The sequence below is a fragment of the Triticum dicoccoides genome, chromosome 4B (genome assembly GCF_002162155.2).
Source record: "Triticum dicoccoides isolate Atlit2015 ecotype Zavitan chromosome 4B, WEW_v2.0, whole genome shotgun sequence".
NCBI classification, from domain to species: domain Eukaryota; kingdom Viridiplantae; phylum Streptophyta; class Magnoliopsida; order Poales; family Poaceae; genus Triticum; species Triticum dicoccoides.
Window position 1 is genome coordinate 156,195,541 of NC_041387.1, and position 13,791 is coordinate 156,209,331.

The window sequence follows — 13,791 nt, forward strand, 5'->3', positions numbered from 1 at the left end:
GTTTTTCTGTTTTTATTTTCTGTTTAGATTAGGTTTTTTAGTTTAAGTTTTTTCAGTTTAGGCTTAATTATGTTAGGTTATTTAGTTTAATTAGTTCAGGTTTAATAAGTTTAAATAGTCTAGGTTTAATTAGTTTAGGTTTTTTAGTTTAGGTTTAGGTTTAATTAGTTTAGGTTATATAGTTAGCTAGATTAGATTAGTGTTAGGTTTTAGTTAAATAGTCATAATTAAAGGAAGTGAAAAAAAAGAAAAAAGAAGAAGAAAAGTAGAATAAGTAGAAGGGGGAAGAAGAATAAGAAGAAGAAGAAGAAGAAGAATAAAAAGAAGAAGAAGAAGAGGAGGAGGAGGAGGAGGAGGAGGAGGAGAAGATGAGCACAAAAGAGGAAAAAGTAAAACAAGGAAGAAGAAAAATAAGAAGAAGAAGTGGAGGAGGAGTTCTGTTTTTTTTGTTTTTTCTTTTCTGTTTTAGATAATAGATATATTAGATATATAGTTAGCTAGATTAGATTATATCATGTTAGATTAGTGTTAATTTTAGTTAAATAGTCATAATTAAAGGAAGTGAAAAAAAGATGAAAAAAGAAGAAGAAAATTAGAATATGTTGAAGGGGGAAGAAGAAGAAGAGGTGTCGAGGTGTCGTGTCGAGGGTCAAGCGGTTAAGGTGTCGTCTCGAGGGTCAAGGAGTCGAAGGGTCGAGTATTTGCCATCCCGACCCCGACACCCCGACCCCTTGACCCCAACACCCCGACCCCTGGACCCTAGACCACGACAACACAACCCCCTGACCCCGACCCCTCGAACCTCGACACAACACCCTGACACCCGGACCCCTCGACCCCCGACACGACACCCAGATTTTTTATTATGTTCATGATGATGATACACACTAATTTTTTTATGTTTATGTTGTACTAATTTCGTTTACTCCTTCTCATTGCAGGTTGTTGACATATGGTGGGCTTGGGTCGAGAGCGCTCCGAGCCTCCTACCTCGGCGCGTGGGAGGGGTGTTGTTATTCCACCAAGAACCTTCGGAGTGCGCTGGTAGATAGCATGCACACACACCCAGCACCTTCGGCGGGCGCTTCTTCTTCGGCCGACAGAGGAGGTTGGGGGAAGAAGAGGTGTAGAGGTGGACGGGGCGCTGGCAGAGGTAGGAAAGTTGTTCTCCCTTCCTCGCCGCCACCCCCGCTGAGTCTCCGGACCATCGGAGTGCTCCGTCTCAGGTGGACCCGTCTGACCTGGAACCGTGTCGGACTCTGGTCCATGAGCCTCGAGACGACGAGCCTCTGGTCGCCGAGCCACGGGTCGACGAGGCTCTGGTCACCGAGCCTCGGGTCCGAGTGTCTTCCTCCGAGGAGTCTCGGGTCCCACAGTCTTCCTCCTAGGAGACTAGGGTCCTAGAGTCTTCGTCACACATGACATCGGAGACTAGCAACCATGGTGATGATCTCGACGAGACCTTATCTGAGGATAGCTATAGTGATAGAGAGAGGGTTGAGGAGGGCAATACGGTCTACCTGTGTGGTAGTACTAAGCTATCGTCCGTGCGGGCAACCCGCGGCCAGAGGTGGTTGATTCGGCCTAATGGGGAGAAGTAAGTGCATTAATTTACTCTTTTTAACCTTTTGCCTTCATGTTTGTTCAAATTAATATCTAATATGTTGGCCTTGTCATACTGTAGGGGTTGGGTACACGTAGATAAGGTCCGCAGGCCCAACCATGTCGTACTCTAGTCCGGCACCACTTCCCGGGGTGGGTCATGTTGCCTAGTGAGGGTGAGATTCAACAGCTAGCACTCACCTGGGAGCTGTACAAGGCTGCCCCGGACTCGTCGGGGGAGATGGGTTGACGGTGTCGTGTGTGAGGTGGTGGCTGACATTGTGAGACGACGTTTTTGGGTAAGTTCTCCTTTACCGAATTAAAAATTAACAGTACCTAGTGATTGTACTAATAATCGGTCTTGTCTTGTTTGATTGTAGACCATCTATAGGTGTCTTGACGAACACGAGGTGGACGCGGCTATGGTTCTCGAGGCCGAGTGCAAGCGCCTACTTCAGATCACACGACACGAGGCTCGGGTCCAGGTTGTCCGAGACTACTACGCCTCGACTAACATCAGGAGGGAGAAGAAGAAGTGCCGCCTCAAGTATCTGAGTAAGGAGAAATACATGACGGTAATTACCTATTCTTAAGGCGTTGTACCAGTTTCCTTGATTTGATTCATAGGCGTAGCGCTGAAATTTCTCTTTGTCTAACTTAGGTGCCCCCGAGATGGTGTGCGGAAAAGATGTACGTCGGGAGAGGTTGGTGGGTGAGTGGTGCTCTCCCCAATGGCTAGCCACCCACAACAAGGCCAGGGACAAGCGTGCCTAGATGCGAGGTCTACCGCACCATCAAGGGAGCTCCAACCTTTTTGAGTATGGGGATCACTGGGTATGTGGTTCGATTCATGCAATTTCATTCTTCATGCTAGCTTTAATTACTAATTTAACCCTGTTCCTCTCTTTCAGGCAAAATACAACAAGAAGGAGGTGCCGCCGCTGTACAACCTCTATGCCATGGCCCATAGTGCCCCATACAAGAAGGCCAATGCATTCTCGGAAGATGACCTCAATCATCTAGAGAGCTTCACCAACATCTCCTCCCACAACAATATTTTGAGGTACAGAGACTGGGGGAAGGAGATGAAACGCGAGGACTTCAACCCGAGCCAGAGTCCTTTTGATCCTGAGATCATGATGCTATCTGGTGATGGGAGGAAACATGGCCACGTAGCCATTGGGGATGGGCTCATACCTTGTCCTAGAAGTCTCTCGGAGATCAAGAAGCGGTAGATGAAGTCTCTTCCCGAGATGGGGCCTCAACCATGGCCAGTGGATCTTGCTATCGAGGTAGGGCCCATGAGCTTGTGGCAGAGGCAACCAGGCAGGCAAACGAGAAGGTGAGGGACATGGAGGAGAGGACGGCTAATCTGCTGGAGGCGGAGAGGAACCGGAACAACGCGAGTCACCAGGACCTATACGAGATGCTCGTGGTAAGTTTCTCCCGCATACTAGTCAAATCATGCACGCAATGTTCGTTTCATTCCTAACTCATATGACTGACTCGTGAATACAAAATGTGCAGTCCGTGTGCGAGAAAACCGGCCAGACCCCTCCGCCGATGCCCCAGATTGCTATAGCGGACACGGTGAGTTTCATTTCAATGGTCATTAGTTACTAGTATTCACATTTCAGTTGCATCATGCTAACTAAACATTGCGAATGATCTTTCATGTAGCACGCCTCCCACAAAGGATCGACCGGTCCTTCTCTGTATCACGATGGCGCAACCCCGACCGGCCCTTCACCTCCCGGATCATGGTAAGTTTTCCCAAGTGTTTTGCTTAACAAATGCTTTGTTAGCTAGAAAATGGCGTATAACAACCTAGGATAGCTCAATAATGGTCTATAGCTAGCTTAGCTAGTTCATTTATGACATAATTAGCTCACTTAGGTACAAAATAGCATAACGACTTAGGGTAGTTCAATAATGATCTATAAGTAACTTAGCTACTTCATTTATGACATAATTAGCTCACTTAGGTACAAAATGGCATAACAACCGAGGATAGCTCAATAATGATCTATAATTAGCTTAGCTACTTAATTTATGACATAATTAGCTCACTTAGGTACAAAATGGCATAACAACCTAGGATATCTCAATAATGATCTATAATTAGCTTAACTACTTCATTTATGACATAATTAGCTCACTTGGGTACAAAATGGCATAACAACCTAGGATAGCTCAATAATGATCTATAATTAGCTTAGCTAGTTCATTTATGACATAATTAGCTCACTTAGGTACAAAACGGCATAACAACCTAGGATAGCTCAATAATTATCTATAATTAGCTTAGCTAGTTCATTTACCTAGCTTAGCTCTCAAATGACCTACACACTTAGCATTTTTACCTACCTTAGGTAAAAAATGGCATTTTTGCCTACCTTAGTTAGAAGAAGAAGAAGAAGAAGAAGGAAGAAGAAGAAGAAGAAGAAGAAGAAGAAGAAGAAGATTTGCTTGAGACGAGGAAGTCTTCTTCTTCTTCTTTTTCTTCTTTTTCTTATAGGTAGTCTTCTTCTTCTTCTAACTTTCAACTTTCCTAATTTGCAGATTTGCTTGAGACGAGGAAGCTAGCATTGATGGAAACTTGTTGCAAACTTTTACTTGTGCTTGTGCTTCCTTTTAATTTGTAGAAACTTGTTGGATATGTTGTTGGTTTGAAACTTGTTGGATATCTCTTGTTGCAAACTTATTGTATATATGGAAATGTTGGAATCTTGTATATATCTCTTGCTGGAAACTTATTATCAAGATTATTTTGAAATGTGTATACATATATATATATATATATATGTGTGTGTGTGTGTGTGTGTGTGTGTGTGTGTGTGTGTGAAATTCTGACAAAATTGAATGAATTTAAGAAAAAGCAGAAAAAATAGGGGTTACATAGACACTTTGCCATTTGTTGGTGGACGGCAAAGAGCTTTGCCGTCTGTTGGCGGACGGCAAAGAGCTTTGCCATCCGCCAGCAGACGGCAAAGCTACTACGTGGCAGCTACCTATGCAACCTAGGAATTAGGGGCTGGCCTATTTGGTAGATTTGTCGTTAGCCAGCAGATGGCAAAGGCCTTTCCATCTTGGCCATCCGCTGGCTGATGGCAAAGCACGCCGTTAACAACCTAACGGACCTGAACTGCCACATGTGCCGTCCAAACTCTTTGTCGTCTGTCAGCAAATGTCAAAGGCCTTTTCATCTTTGTCGTATGCCACCGGAAGGAAAAGAGGCCTTTTCCGTAGCCTGTTCAGCCGGACGTGTTGCCGTCTGCTGGCTGATGGCAAAGGTCTTAGTCGTCCGCCATGTATACCTTTGCCATCAGCTTTGGTGGACGGCAAAGTTCCTCATTCCTGTAGTGGAAGCCTGTTGTACAATAGAGTAATATGTCACCTCTTCCGAACAGTATGTGATCCTCTGTCCGGCTTTCCCAAAGCCGGACAGAGTCTCAAGGGCTACTATCTATACACATGCATATTCCTTTATTAAAATTGGTTAGAAAATTACATCGCATACCTCAAAGCTTGTTAATAGGATGGTGAAGGCTTCGTTCATCCCGCTTTTGCCGGACTAAATATTCTCAACCACCATACCCATCAGGGTACGGTGCTCCTCCATGATGGAAGCACGACAAAGTGCTTCAACCAAAGTAACCGGTGCCTCCAGATTGATGGAGGTCACCGGTGGATTCGATGCTCCCCCTCCTTCAAAGGGGGTCAATCGACCGATTGCGAAGCCATATGGGTCTCTGGAATAGTGTTCGGCTGGGGGCTGGATTGGTCATGGCCCCCATCATCAGTCCCCATGGAGGTTGGTCCCCCCATATCTTTGGCAGCCGAGGCGGTACCCTCTGATGCCATCTAGACGGCCTCCCGCACCTCTTCATGGCCTGGAGAGGCTCTTCGGGACAGGACTTCTGTGTTGTCCGTAGCAGTTGGCGGAGAGGCCAGCGGAGGCGTCTAACTCTCCTCATCCCCGGTTCCAGCGAGTTCCCCAGAGATGATGATAGCCGGGGGAGATCGCGGGCCGGACTGAAGCACACAATATAATGTATTAAAAACTACAATCATGATCACCGATATATGTAACGCATCCTTGGATACTTATGAATCGGCCAGGGGCTTCGACCTGGGGCACCACTCAGGGGTGACTTCGGCATCCGAATCCGAGTCGTCCGAGAGGGATATCTTCCCCCTCTTGGATGCCTCTGCCTCTGGGTCCACGGAGGCCACTCTTTTCTTCTTCCTCTTATTAAGGGGAGAATTGCTCTCTCCCTCCTCCTCCTTTTTCGTATTCATCTCCCTTGCGGGAGAATAGAGCTTCGGTATCTTCGGACATAGCATCCGGAGTACCTTTACAGCGGGGGCCACCTTTGGCCTCTTTGCCCTTCTTCTTGTCCCTCTTCTCCTGCCCTTGGTACGGCGCCGAGACCAGCATCCTTGTTAGCAAAGGATCTGGGTTTTCGGGTTGTGGAGCCGGACACTTGATCAGGTCCGCTTTCTTCGTCCTATCCTTATTAAGGATGGAAGTCTCAGCATACACCTTTAATTCCCGAACTAAGGTATGTTTGGAAACTAAAAAACTTACCAGGGAGGCCGGGAGAGCACAGTCGAGGCTGATGTCGTTGGTCGTCTCTGGCCACGACTTCCGAGCCTTGAAAAGCAGCTTCTAGATCTCTTTGTGCGTCATGTCGAAGAATCGCTACAGGGTCTATGGCCCTTCCGGATTGAACTCCCACATATGGAGGGCTCGTCGCTGGCAGGGAAGGATCCGGCGGAATAGCATCAGCTGGATCACGTCAGTGAGGCCAGTGTCCTTCTCTATAATGATTTTTATGCGGTTTTGTAGCATCAACACTTCATCGGTCGACCCCCAGTCCAGACCCTTGTTGATCCACGACGCGAGTTGCATCGGGGGTCCGGATTTAAACTCAGGGGCGGCTGCCCAGTTGACGCCGTGAGGTTCGGTGATGTAGAACCACTCCTGCTGCCATATCTTGACAGATTCCATGAATGCTTCTTTGGGCGAGGTGACATTGGGAAGCTTTCTCACCATAGCACCTCTACAGTCTGCGTGCTGCCCGTCAACCATCTCGGGCTTCACGTTGAAGACTTTGAGACATAAGCCAAAGTGGGGGGAATGTGGAGGAGCGCCTCGCACACGGTGATAAATGCCGAGATGTGGAGGAAGGAGTTTGGGGCTAGATCATGGAAATCTAGCCCGTAATAGAACATGCGGCCACAGACCAAAGGGTGAAGTGGAAAACCTAGTCCACGGAGGAAGTGGGGGATAAATACCACCCTTTCGCCGGGCTTCAGGGTGGGGATGACCAGCTTCTTGGCAGGGATCCTGTGTGGAACGTCCGTGCTAAGGTACCCCGCCTCCCGGAGCTCCTAATTGTCCTTCTCTGTCATGGAGGAGGCCACCCACTTGCCTTCAGAGCCGGCTTTGGACATGTCTAGAGAGATTGGTGGTGGTGGGTAAGATCGAAGCTTTGGTGCTGGAGCCCGAAGGTGGGAAAGATGAGGAAGGAAGAAGGCATGGGGTAGAAAAGATGGATTTTTACCCGCTTATATAGGCCCTGAACACCGAGCGGCCGCCCCCTAGCCTTAAAACCTCGCATGTTGCCAATGTGGGTATGCGCCGCAGTCGGTTGGATTACCCAAATACCATTGATGTGCATTCCCGTATTAAGTGGGCACGATTTCTGTTTTGGCAGGACATTAAAATGAGGCGTGGCCTCGAAATATGGAGCGTGTGGTGTGAAAACGGTTTAAAAAGCCGAAGGGTCAATTCTGACGCTTCATCAAAAAGTTGTCATTAAAAGGCAGAGTTCTCATTTTATATATATCCTGCCTTTGCGGCTAAGGGTTGTGTTTATTATGAGAAGCCGGATACAAGTCTTTCACAGGGGAAAGACGATGTGTATTCTTCAAGGAACCCACCTTGCAATGCCGAAGACAATCTGAACACCGAATATATCATCATTGAAGACTGTTTCAGGGGCTGCTGTGGAGTGCTGGACTAGGGGGTCCTCGGGCGTCTGGTCTATTCATGTGAACCGGACTGATGGGCCATCAAAATATAAGACAGAAGATTATCATTCATGTCCGGTCGGGACTCCCATATGTGTGGATGACAAGTATATGTGTCCGGATATTTTATTCCTTTCTGTAAAACCGACTTTGTACAACCCTAAAGCCCCTACGGTGTCTATATAAAGCGGAGGGTAGATCAGAGGCAAGATCACAACTTTGCTAGGCTACCTAATCTAGGGTTAGCCGAATCAATCTCGATGTAGATCAACTCTTGATATCCCTATACCCTCGAATATAATCAAGCAGGATTAGGGTTTTACCTCCATTAAGAGGGCCCGAACGTGGGTAAACACTATGTCCTTTGTCCATAGCTACCACTGATCCTTATACATACAGCTTGGGCCCCCCTACCCAAGATCTGCCGGTTTTGACACCAACTGCCGCCGGACACCATCCCTGCATTGGCCCTAAGTACTCCAAAAAATTGGATCCGGCGGATGTTTCGTCTTTAAATGAACTGCTGGACCGCATCGCCGCCCTGGGGTTTCAATGGACTATGATCGGATCGGGCTCAAGCCTGACCATAGGGAAATTAATCACCCACCGATCACCCACCTCGTGGCGATCGTTGAGGAACCGGCTACAGACACTTCCCTCCCCATATTTAAAACCAAGTACGTTCGGGTCTCTGAATCTCCTGGGCCAGATACTCTCGCTTCAGACGGGACCTCACGCCCTCCGGACTATTGTTCAAGTGTAGGATTGCCGGATCCCTTGAGCTTAACTAGACCTGAACCTGGTCGCCTCAGGTCCGTTCACAAGACACAGGTCCGTTGTTAACGAACTGCTGGACAAGCCCTGCCCATTCACACCACTCCGCACATAGTCCCAACCCATAGCCTCCGAGCATGTTGTGTACTCTGAAAAGTAGCAAAAAGTGGAGAGGCCATCCTTACTACAACCCCAGAGAAATACTCACCAGAGAAGTACAACTTCAATGTCCTAATAGTCTTCCAGACCTTTTCTTTGAACAATCAGCACAAACGGGCGCTCCGCGACCTTGCTAAAGTCCACCAAGTTACCGCACTGAGCCCATGGAACAACACGGCAATAACCTTTACGGCCGAAGATGAACCAAAGGGTCAGTCAAACCAAGCACCCGCCACCTTAGTACTAAACCCCATTGTTGATGGTTTTCGGCTTACTAAAGACCTCATGGACGGAGGTAGTGGACTTAACCTCGTCTATGAGGACACGCTCGACAAAATGCAGATGGCTAGATCATGTATCGAGAAAAGCAATACCACCTTTCGAGGTATTATCCCCAGTCGAGAGGCACACAGCTCGGGAATAATTAAACTGGATGTGTTGTTTGGCACGTCAGAGAACTATAGATCCGAAGAGTTGCTCTTTCATGTGGTCCCCTTCAATAGTGGGTATCACGCCATGTTTGGCCGAGACATTTTCTCACGCTTTCAAGCTATAACCCATTATGGGTATATGAAACTCAAAATGCCCAGTCCTAATGGAATTATCACAATCTCGAGCAACCCGGACAAAGCCCTTCGTGCCGAAAACAAAACTGCGTCCTTGGCCCTCGAGGCATTATCCGAAGCCCTAGTGGCGGAGGAATAAACCAACCTATGGTCAATGTGATCCTCGATAAGAGATTCAAATCCACCTCTTTCAAGCCAGCTGAGGAAATAGTCAAATTCTAAGTGCACCCGACGGACCCTAATAAAATAGCACCTATCAGAGCACAGTTGCATCCGGCAGTGGATGCCGCCCTACGCATGTTCCTGCGAGAGAATTGGGATATCTTTGCCTGGCTCCCTTCAGACATGCCTGGCATCCCATTAAGACTGGTCGAACACAGTCTTAATGTAATCAAGGGATTCAAACCCGTGAAGCAGACACTACGACGATTCTCCAAACCCAAGCATCAAGCCATGGGAGAAGAGCTAGCCAAGTTGTTAGAGGTTGGGTTTATTGTGGAAATTAAACATCCGGATTGGTTAGCCAACTTGGTCAAGGTACCAAAGAATGACAAATCCTGGCGCCTGTGTGTCAATTTCAAGGACCTCAACAAGGTTTTACCTAAAGACCCCTACCTATTGCCTCGCATTGACCAAATTATTGACGTAACTACAGGGCACGACTCTTTGTGTTTCCTCGACGCCTATTCCGGAGAGCATTATATTAAGATGATGGAATTGGACAAGGTTGCAACCACGTTCATCACCCCTTATGGTCCCTTCTGCTTCAACACTATGCCCTTCGGACTCAAAAACACTTGGCCTACGTACTTGCGCATGATTCAAACTTTCCTGGAAAAGCAAATAGGCAAAATGGTCGAAGCATATGTGGACGACGTGGTCATCAAGACAAAGTACATAGAGACACTAGTGGACGACCTTCGCCTCACCTTCGGCAACCTCTAAACATACGACATACGACTTAATCCGGAAAAGTCTGCTGAGCGCGCCCTCCTCTTTTTCAAAATTTTGAAAAAGGTGGGTCCAATGAAATGGACCCCAGAGGCAGAGGCAGCGCTACAAGATTTAAAGAGGTACCTCTCATCTACGCCAATACTAGTTGCGCCCAAATCACAAGAGCCGTTGCTGCTGTACTTAGCAGCAACAAATCTAGTGGTCAGTGTTGCTCTAGTGGCGGAGAGAGAAGCTGAGGAAGAGGCGATGGCGGTGGCAAGGCCATTGGATGAGGAACCAGGGCCGGTGAGGCCCAATGCCGACAAGGCAGAACCCCCGGAAGAGCCCGGTCCCGGCAAGACAGAGTCTGCGCAAATGAGCTGAGTAGATCATAAGAAGAAGGTGGTGCAACACCCAGTCTAATTTGATAGCTCCCTATTGCAGGTGGCTAGGTCAAGGTATTCTAGCATGCATAATTGCTTTTAGGCCTTCTTATGGCCTCGAGAAAGTTGTGCCACTTTTTTCAGGCACATGAGATCACCATCGTCACTCTCCTCCCATTACGACGAATCTTGCACAACCCAGATGCAACTAGGAGGATTGTGGAGTGGGTGTTGGAGCTGTCGAGCTTTGGGATCAAATTTGAAAGTACTTCAACGATCCAGATCAGCGCTTTGGCAGAGTTCATAGCAGAATGGACATCCGCGCCCGACGAATAAGTTCAAGAGACCACCCTTCCCGGCAAAGAGGCAAGAAGTCATTGGATTATGTACTTTGATGGGGCTTTCTTGTTACAAGGTGCTGGTGCCAGCATGCTGCTTGTCACGCCCACCGAAGGGCGCCTCAAGTACGTAGTCCAGATGCACTTTCCCCGGGGGAGGTCGATGAACAACACCGCAGAGTACGAGGGGCTGCTTGCCGGTCTCAGGATCGCGGTGGACCTCGGATTTAGGAAGTTTATTGTCAGAGGAGATTCACAACTTGTCGTCACGAAGGTCAACAAGATTATCAGAGCTCGCTGATAGAGGCTTACGTGGATGAAGTGAGGAAGTTCGAAGAGCACTTTAACGCTATGCAAGCAGATCATGTTCCTCGAGCAGAGAACAACATTGCCGATGACTTGTCAAAGGGCGCTGCCCTCAAGCTACATGTGGAACTAGGTACCTTTGTGCTTCAATTAACTTAGCTATCCATCAGACCATCAACAGAGAAGAACAAGTGAAGGAAGGCGGCCTCCGGACAATACTTTCCTGCAGAGCTCCTTGGAGCCGCCGGCAAGGAAGTTGACAGGTACCCCAAGCTTGTCGGGGAGCAGCAGCCTCTGGCAGAGTCCCAAGGTCTTGCGGTACAGATAGTTGGCCCAGTGGCAGAAGACATGCCTTTAGTACTTGCCATCGAGCCTCAGGCTCCAGTATGGGCACATCATACAGTCTGTTTCCTACAAACAGGGGAGCTCCCTGAGGAGCAGGAAGAAGCAGAGAAAGTAGCCCGTCAGTCTAGCATGTACTAGTTTGAGGATGATGTCAGTAAAGAAGGAGGCCGAACGATGTGAAATTGAAGTATATTCCTCAGGAGGACGGACTGGAGCTATTGGTAGAGATACACGGAGGCATATGTCGCTCCCACATAGGGTCAAGAGCCCTTGCGGGCAAAGCATTCCGGCAAGGTTTCTTCTAGCCCACTACCCTCCAGGATGCAACGACATTAGTAACCAAGTGTGAAGCGTGCCGGTTTCGTTCAAAGAAGCTTCATCAACCAGCTCAAGCCCTTCAAACAATCCCTCTCTCCTGGCCATTTTCGGACTGGGGGATCGACATACTGGACCCGTTTCCCCGTGCCGTCGGGGGCTTTGAGTACTTGTACGTTGCGATTGACAAGTTCGCAAAGTGGCCGGAAGTGGAGCTAGTGAGAAAGGTGATAGCACAGTCGGCCATCAAGTTCTTCAAAGGACTCGTTTGCCATTTTGGTGTGCCAAACACAGTCATCGCCGACGACGGCACATAGTTCACGAGCCGCACCTTCATGCAGTATATCCAAGACCTTCGCAACAAAGTTTTATTTGCTTTTGTTGCCCATCCAAGAAGCAATGGCTAGGTGGAAAGGGCAAATTTTGAAGTGTTGCGAGGCCTCAAAACGAAACTTTTGACAGGCTACACAAGTGCGGGAGGCACTAGATTGATGAATTGCCAATAGTTCTTTGGTCAATCAGAACGACACCAAATAGAGCCACTGGCCAGACACCCTTTGCCCTGGTATACGGGCCAGAAGTAGTTCTCCCCACAGAACACATATACGGGTCACCTCGAGTGCTCGCTTATGATGATCTTGAGCAAGAGCAATTGCGCCAAGATGATGCGACGCTCCTTGTGGAAAACCATCATCGAGCAGCTGTGCGAGCCGCTTGCTACCAGCAAGCCTTGCGCCGCTATCATAGCCGCAAGGTTCACGCCCGAAGCCTTGAGGAAGGTGACCTTGTTCTTCCGCGCATTCAATCTGCCAAGAATTCAAACAAGTTGAGGCCAAAGTGGGAAGGTCCCTATTGGGAAATACGAGTCACCAGGCAATTGTAGATATCGGGTAATATATGTAAATCTGGTAATATATGTATGCATGCTATGCTTGCCCAGGATATTGTCCAACCTTAGATTCTAGCAGGTACTCGGGAACCTCCAAGGCTCCGTGCCCCTGTCCTCTCCTCCTTTCAGCCACCGCAACAACGCTTCAACAAGAAATTGAGAAGACTCCCTAGCACATCATCCCCAATGACCCAACCAGATAAACTTCATATCCAGCCCATTCATGTTCATAACTTGTGACTTGTGCATTACAAAACCTCGGCACTCTGATTAAACTTAGGTACTCCCATCCTTGACTCGAATGCCGCTTCGGTCGGGGTGGTTGTAGTAACCTTTGGCAAAAAGAGATTTGCAGGGGGCTGGACCCTGCATCTATAACCTGGCAGATGTGATTCTCTGGCAGGCACAGAGGGCGCCAACAAGGTAGCTTGCTCGGGAGACTCATTTATTTTTATCAAAGGGGCGTTTCGCCTCTGCACGAACATTTACGTGCATGAGTTCCCGACAAGACCTCGTCTCTTTCATTAATATATTGATACAAGTACAGATGTTATAGAACATAAGCATGGGCTCAGAAGATTAAATTTTTCTAGAAAGTTAAGATTCGGCAAGTGCCTATAAAGTGAGGAAAATATATGTGCCCCATAATCCCCGTTCTTAGCACTTTCCTCCCAGGCACGGCAGGTGAAGAAAGGTGACGGGCATGGGGAAGGGGGCGATGGATAGCTTGGCGGGTAAGCCCGTCGACCATCAATGCCAGAGCCAGCAGGACGTGGAGCAGATGATGGTGCTGCCACTAATGGTCAGCTGGAGTCAGAGTCGTCGTCCTCCCGCCCGCTACCATTGTCGTTGCTGGCGCTGTCCTCCTCGCCACTGTTGTTCAAGGAGTAGCTTTCGTCATTAGTGGAACTCTCCACGCAGCAGCATAAGCGGATTCCCGAGCTCCCAAAGACCTTGACGGAGAGCAGGTCATTCTCCATTAACTTAAAATTGAGAACATGCCCCTCCGACAAGCTGTGGGCGCGTGCAAAAGTTTTCCACCCACGACGGAGGTACATGACGTGAGGGCGCGGGAAGCCAACATTAACCCATGTGCTGCCATTCCCGCAGCCCCTCATGTGTAGCCTGAAAGACTGCGGCGG